The sequence below is a fragment of the Ranitomeya imitator genome, chromosome 7, assembly GCF_032444005.1.
Source record: "Ranitomeya imitator isolate aRanImi1 chromosome 7, aRanImi1.pri, whole genome shotgun sequence".
In the NCBI taxonomy this organism is placed as follows: Eukaryota; Metazoa; Chordata; class Amphibia; order Anura; family Dendrobatidae; genus Ranitomeya; species Ranitomeya imitator.
In genome coordinates, this window is record NC_091288.1 from 40,226,318 (window position 1) to 40,234,284 (window position 7,967).

The window sequence follows — 7,967 nt, forward strand, 5'->3', positions numbered from 1 at the left end:
TCGACTTTAGGGTCTTCAACTTGGAAATGTAGCAGAAGGTACAAGAAGGCTGAGAAAATGCCAAGAACCAGCTGATGGAACTGGAACTCGGATGGCTACCCGAAGGTTCAAGAGCCTATGGAACTACCGAGGACCAGCTGATGTTACTGGAACCCGGTTACTAAGCAGGAGGTACCCGTGCTAAAAAGCACTACCAAGGACCGCCTGACGTTGGCGGAACTCGGATACCCAGAAGGAGGCACCTAAGCCAAAGGCTCTGCCCGGAACCAGCTGACGTTACTGGAACCAGGATGGGGAGCAGAAGGTACAAGAGCAAAAGACACTGCCGAGAACCAGCTGACGGTACTGGAACCCGGATGGGTAGCCGAAGGTCCAAGAGCCAATGGAACTACCGAGGACCAGCTGACGTTACTGGAACCCGGTTACTAAGCAGGAGGTACCCGTGCCTGAAAGCACTACCAAGGACCACCTGACGTTGGTGGAACTTGGATACCCAGAAGGAGGCACCTAAGCCAAAGGCTCTGCCCGGAACCAGCTGACGTTACTGGAATCAGGATGGGGAGCAGAAGGTACAAGAGCAAAAGACACTGCCTAGAACCAGCTGACGGTGCTGGAACCAGGTGGTGGACCCGAAGGCCCACAGGAGAGGAGAGAACAGCTAGGCCGCGAGACAGCCGCAGTTACCGAACCCCAACAGTCCTACAGGGGGAGCTGGGCCTACTGGCACTACAGAACCAGCCTTGACTACCAGTTCACGCAGCCCACATAGGAAGCTCCTAAACTGGAGGCACCCTGGAGTTGGCTAACTCGACCGCACCACGACGGGGCAAGCATAGGCGTCTCAGTGAAGTTGACACAACCCGGAAACAGCTGACGGTGCTGAAACCAGGCTTGGCACGAGGGAGTACCTGTGACAAGAACACTGCCGAGAACCAGCTGGCGGTGCTGGAACCCGGATGCGTTGCCCCAGTGTGCAAGAGCCAATGGCACGACCGAGGACCAGCTGACGGTGCTGGAACCCGGTTACTAAGCTGTAGGTGCCCGCGCTTAAAAGCACTACCAAGGACCGCCTGGCGTTGGCGGAACTCGGATACCCAGGAGGAGGCACCTAAGCCAAAGGCTCGGCCCGGAACCAGCTGACGGTGCTGGAACCAGGTGGTGGACCCCAAGGCCCACAGGAGAGGAGAGAACAGCTAGGCCGCGAGGCAGCCGCAGTTACCGAACCCCAACAGTCCTACAGGGGGAGCTGGGCCTACTGGCACTACAGAACCAGCCTTGACTACCAGTTCATGCAGCCCACATAGGAAGCTCCTAAACTGGAGGCACCCTGGAGTTGGCTAACTCGACCGCACCACGACGGGGCAAGCATAGGCGTCTCAGTGAAGTTGACACAACCCGGAAACAGCTGACGGTGCTGAAACCAGGCTTGGCACGAGGGAGTACCTGTGACAAGAACACTGCCGAGAACCAGCTGGCGGTGCTGGAACCCGGATGCGTTGCCCCAGTGTGCAAGAGCCAATGGCACGACCGAAGACCAGCTGACGGTGCTGGAACCCGGTTACTAAGCTGTAGGTGCCCGCGCTTAAAAGCACTACCAAGGACCGCCTGGCGTTGGCGGAACTCGGTTACCCAGGAGGAGGCACCTAAGCCAAAGGCTCGGCCCGGAACCAGCTGACGGTGCTGGAAACAGGTGGTGGACCCGAAGGTCCACAGGAGAGGAGAGAACAGCTAGGCCGCGAGGCAGCCGCAGTTACCGAACCCCAACAGTCCTACAGGGGGAGCTGGGCCTACTGGCACTACAGAACCAGCCTTGACTACCAGTTCACGCAGCCCACATAGGAAGCTCCTAAACTGGAGGCACCCTGGAGTTGGCTAACCCGACCGCACCACGACGAGGCAAGCATAGGTGTCTCAGTGAGCTTGACACAACCCGGAAACAGCTGACGGTGCTGAAACCAGGTTTGGCACGAGGGAGTACCTGTGACAAAAACACTGCCGAGAACCAGCTGGCGGTGCTGGAACCCGGATGCGTTGCCCCAGTGTGCAAGAGCCAATGGCACGACCGAGGACTAGCTGACGGTGCTGGGACCCAGTTACTAAGCTGTAGGTGCCCGCGCTTAAAAGCACTACCAAGGACCGCCTGGCGTTGGCGGAACTCGGATACCCAGGAGGAGGCACCTAAGCCAAAGGCTCGGCCCGGAACCAGCTGACGGTGCTGGAACCAGGTGGTGGACCCGAAGGTCCACAGGAGAGGAGAGAACAGCTAGGCCGCGAGGCAGCCGCAGTTACCGAACCCCAACAGTCCTACAGGGGGAGCTGGGCCTACTGGCACTACAGAACCAGCCTTGACTACCAGTTCACGCAGCCCACATAGGAAGCTCCTAAACTGGAGGCACCCTGGAGTTGGCTAACTCGACCGCACCACGACGGGGCAAGCATAGGCGTCTCAGTGAAGTTGACACAACCCGGAAACAGCTGACGGTGCTGAAACCAGGCTTGGCACGAGGGAGTACCTGTGACAAGAACACTGCCGAGAACCAGCTGGCGGTGCTGGAACCCAGATGCGTTGCCTTGCCTATTAAAGATTGTCTTCCTAGAGCCCCAACTAGCGGTGTTGGAGCAAAGGGTAAGCAGGGGGAGATGAGTGTAGGCCGAAGCCTGCACTGGAGGCAGCTTTGTGTCTGCGTTGCGTTTGCAGGACACTTTGCCGGCTACACACTGGGGGAACAGCTGGCGTTGCTGAACCCCACTAACACAATGGCGTGTGTTTTTCTCTGTGCAGCTAGCACTTGCGGGCAAAAACTAGCGATGTTAGAGCCCGTGTTGAAGCAGGAGGAGGAGGAGAGGAGCAGAGTGTAGGCCGAAGCCTAGTTGAACCAATTTCAAAGGAAACCTTTAACCCCCCCCTCAGGTGTTACAAAGTACAAGAGACACACCTTGTGCAGTATTAATGCTGCACAAGTGAAAGGTTGCTCTATTAATTTGTCTACTTGCACACGCTGAATGAAAGACATACACAATTTACCCCATTCTACAGTCAAACTGTAGTGGATGCGTGACTTGGTTTTTTGATGAGACGCAGCACAGGTGTCCAAAATAACGCCTTGGTGCTTGGCGCAGCTTCCTGAGCGTTGTTATTTGCTGTACAGGAGTCTGCGCTCTTGTGTTATCCCTTGGCAATGCCCTGTTAGCGCTGCCCATCTTATGACATCATTTCATGTTGGCCGGTGCGGTTAACGATGGCCATAAATCCCAGACCCACAGTGTCTTTTCATAAAGCCACACTGCGGTGCTGGGATTCGTGGCCTTGAGCAGTAAATATTTTGGCCGCTCACACACGTCCTTACACCTGCTTCAGACTGGGCGGCCTCTGCTGATCCCTTCTCGCATGCCGCGGCCATGAGGCTGCACAGTCTGAAGAAGGCGGAAGGAGATGAGTTAAGACAGGCGAAGATATGCACTGCTCGTGCCCATCAATCACACCCTCGCAGTCAAAATAATTAAGACAACGAGGAGCATTTTATTCAGGCAGGGCGGACGAACAGGCGCAAGTAGCCAACCAATGATGTCAGAAGACGGGAAGCGCTACCAAGGGGGGTGCTGCGTATCATTAGAAAGGAAAGTCACACCTCAGGGACAGTGGAATGGTCTCAAAGAGACACATTTTGTACGTGTTGAGTTCCACGTGGGCAAGGAGAAAACATCAGCCACCTTGTACAAATGCAGCAGTACTGCTGTACAAGGTGGCTGTTATACATAGAAACACCTGGGGGTGGGGGCCAGGCTCCCTTCAATTTCAGTTCATGTGCCTGCGTGGCGTTTGCAGGTCACGTTGCAAGCTGCACAGCAGGGGAACAGCTGGCGGTGCTGAACCCCACTAACACATTGGCTGGTGTTTTTCTCTGTGCAGCTAGCATTTCCGGGCAAAAACTAGCGGTGTTTGAGCCCAGGGTCAGCAGGAGGAGGAGGAGAGGAGCAAAGTGTAGGCCGAAGCCTGCACTGGTGGCAGCTTTTGGTCGGTTGTGCCAGCGTGGCTTGTGCTGGACACGATGCCGGCTACACAGCGGGGGAACAGCTGGCGGTGCTGAACCCCACTAACACATTGGCTGGTGTTTTTCTCTGTGCAGCTAGCATTTCCGGGCAAAAACTAGCAGGGTTTGAGCCCAGGGTCAGCAGGAGGAGGAGGAGAGGAGCAAAGTGTAGGCCGAAGCCTGCACTGGTGGCAGCTTTTGGTCGGTTGTGCCAGCGTGGCTTGTGCTGGACACGATGCCGGCTACACAGCGGGGGAACAGCTGGCGTTGCTGAACCCCACTAACACATTGGCTGGTGTTTTTCTCTGTGCAGCTAGCATTTCCGGGCAAAAACTAGCGTTGTTAGAGCCCAGGGTCAGCAGGAGGAGGAGAGGAGCAGAGTGTAGGCCGAAGCCTAGTTGAACCAATTTCAAAGGTTACCTTTAACCCCCCCTCAGGTGTTACAAAGTACAAGAGCCACTCCTTCTGCAGCATTAATGCTGCACAAGTAAAAGGTTGCTCTATTAATTTGTCTACTTGCACAAGCTGAATGCAACACGTAGACTATTTAGCCCATTATACTGTTAATCAGTAGTGGAGGCGTGACTTGTCTTTTTAAAGAAAAGCAGCACAGGTATCGAAAACAACACCTTTTTGCATGGGCGCAGCTTCCTGAGCGTTGTTAGTTGCTGTACAGGAGTCTGCGCTCTTGTGATCCTTTGGCCATGCGCTGTGAGCGCTTCCTCTCTTATGACCTCATTTCATGTTGGCCGTTGCGGTTAGCGATGGACATGAATCCCAGACCCACAGTGTGTTTTTAAAAAATCACACTGCGGTGCTGTGATTCGTGCCCTGGTGCAGTAAATATGTTTGCCGCTCACACATGTCCTTACACCTGCTTCAGACTGTGCGGCCTCATCTGATCCCTTATCGCCTGCCGCGGCCATGAGGACACCCAGTCTGAAGAAGGCGGAAGGAGATGAGTGAACACAGGCAAACATATGCACTGCACATGCCCATCAATCACACCCTCGCTGTCCAAAAAAATAAGACACCGAGGGGCGTTGTTTCGAGCAGGGGAGATGCACAGGCGCAGCCAGCTAACCAATGATGTCAAAAGACGGGCAGCGCTAACAAGGGTGGTGCTGCGTGTCATTACAAAGGAAAGTCACACCTCAGGGACATTGTAATGGTCTCTAATGAGACACATTTTGTACGTGTTGAGTTCCACGTGGGCAAGGAGAAAAAGTCAGCCACCTTGTACAAATGCAGCAGTACTGCTGTACAAGGTGGCTGTTATACATAGAAACACCTGTGGGTGGGGGGCAGGCTCCCTTCAATTTCAGTTCATGTGCCTGCGTGGCGTTTGCAGGTCACGTTGCAAGCTACACAGCAGGGGAACAGCTGGCGTTGCTGAACCCCACTGACACATTGACTGGTGTTTTTCTCTGTGCAGATTGCATGTCCGGGCAAAAACTAGCGGTGTTAGAGCCCAGGGTCAGCAGGAGGAGGAGGAGAGGAGCAAAGTGTAGGCCGAAGCCTGCACTGGTGGCAGCTTTTGGTCGGTTGTGCCAGCGTGGCTTGTGCTGGACACGATGCCGGCTACACAGCGGGGGAACAGCTGGCGTTGCTGAACCCCACTAACACATTGGCTGGTGTTTTTCTCTGTGCAGCTAGCATTTCCGGGCAAAAACTAGCGTTGTTAGAGCCCAGGGTCAGCAGGAGGAGGAGAGGAGCAGAGTGTAGGCCGAAGCCTAGTTGAACCAATTTCAAAGGTTACCTTTAACCCCCCCTCAGGTGTTACAAAGTACAAGAGCCACTCCTTCTGCAGCATTAATGCTGCACAAGTAAAAGGTTGCTCTATTAATTTGTCTACTTGCACAAGCTGAATGCAACACGTACACTATTTAGCCCATTATACTGTTAAACAGTAGTGGAGGCGTGACTTGTCTTTTTAAAGAAAAGCAGCACAGGTGTCGAAAACAACACCTTTTTGCATGGGCGAAGCTTCCTGAGCGTTGTTAGTTGCTGTACAGGAGTCTGCGCTCTTGTGATCCTTTGGCCATGCGCTGTGAGCGCTTCCTGTCTTATGACCTCATTTCATGTTGGCCGTTGCGGTTAGCGATGGACATGAATCCCAGACCCACAGTGTGTTTTTAAAAAATCACACTGCGGTGCTGGGATTCGTGCCCTGGTGCAGTAAATATGTTTGCCGCTCACACATGTCCTTACACCTGCTTCAGACTGGGCGGCCTCATCTGATCCCTTATCGCCTGCCGCGGCCATGAGGACACCCAGTCTGAAGAAGGCGGAAGGAGATGAGTGAACACAGGCAAACATATGCACTGCACATGCCCATCAATCACACCCTCGCTGTCCAAAAAAATAAGACACCGAGGGGCGTTGTTTCGAGCAGGGGAGATGCATAGGCGCAGCCAGCTAACCAATGATGTCAAAAGACGGGCAGCGCTAACAAGGGTGGTGCTGCGTGTCATTACAAAGGAAAGTCACACCTCAGGGACATTGTAATGGTCTCTAATGAGACACATTTTGTACGTGTTGAGTTCCACGTGGGCAAGGAGAAAAAGTCAGCCACCTTGTACAAATGCAGCAGTACTGCTGTACAAGGTGGCTGTTATACATAGAAACACCTGTGGGTGGGGGGCAGGCTCCCTTCAATTTCAGTTCATGTGCCTGCGTGGCGTTTGCAGGTCACGTTGCAAGCTACACAGCAGGGGAACAGCTGGCGTTGCTGAACCCCACTGACACATTGACTGGTGTTTTTCTCTGTGCAGATTGCATGTCCGGGCAAAAACTAGCGGTGTTAGAGCTCAGGGTCAGCAGGAGGAGGAGGAGAGGAGCAAAGTGTAGGCCGAAGCCTGCACTGGTGGCAGCTTTTGGTCGGTTGTGCCAGCGTGGCTTGTGCTGGACACGATGCCGGCTACACAGCGGGGGAACAGCTGGCGGTGCTGAACCCCACTAACACATTGGCTGGTGTTTTTCTCTGTGCAGCTAGCATTTCCGGGCAAAAACTAGCGGTGTTTGAGCCCAGGGTCAGCAGGAGGAGGAGGAGAGGAGCAAAGTGTAGGCCGAAGCCTGCACTGGTGGCAGCTTTTGGTCGGTTGTGCCAGCGTGGCTTGTGCTGGACACGATGCCGGCTACACAGCGGGGGAACAGCTGGCGGTGCTGAACCCCACTAACACATTGGCTGGTGTTTTTCTCTGTGCAGCTAGCATTTCCGGGCAAAAACTAGCGGTGTTTGAGCCCAGGGTCAGCAGGAGGAGTAGAGGAGCAGAGTGTAGGCCGAAGCCTAGTTGAACCAATTTCAAAGGTTACCTTTAACCCCCCCCTCAGGTGTTGCAAGGTACAAGAGCCACACCTTGAACAGCATTAATGATGCACAAGTCAAAGGTTGCTCTATTTAATTTTGCTCCTTGCACACGCTGAATTAAACACGTACACTATTTAGCCCATTATACTGTCAAACAGTAGTGGAGGCGTGACTACTAGTCTTTTTAAGGAGACGCAGCACAGGTGTACAAATTTACACCTAGGTGCTGTGCGCAGAATCCTTACCGTTGTTATTTGCAGTACAGGAAACTGCGTTCTTGTGTTATCCCTTGGCAATACCCTGTTAGTGCAGGCCGTCTCATGACCCCATTTCATGTTGGCCGGTGCGGTTAACGATGGCCATAAATCCCAGACCCACAGTGGCTTTTCCTAAAGTCACACTGCGGTGCTGGGATTCGTGGCCTTGTGCAGTAAATATGTTCGCCGCTCACACATGTCCTTACACCTGCTTCAGACTGGGCGGCCTCAGCTGATCCCTTATCGCATGCCGCGGCCATGAGGCCGCACAGTCAGAAGAAGGCGGAAGGAGGGGAGTGAAGACAGGGGAACATATGCACTGCTCGTGCCCATCAATCACACCCTCGCAGTCAAAATATATGAGACAAC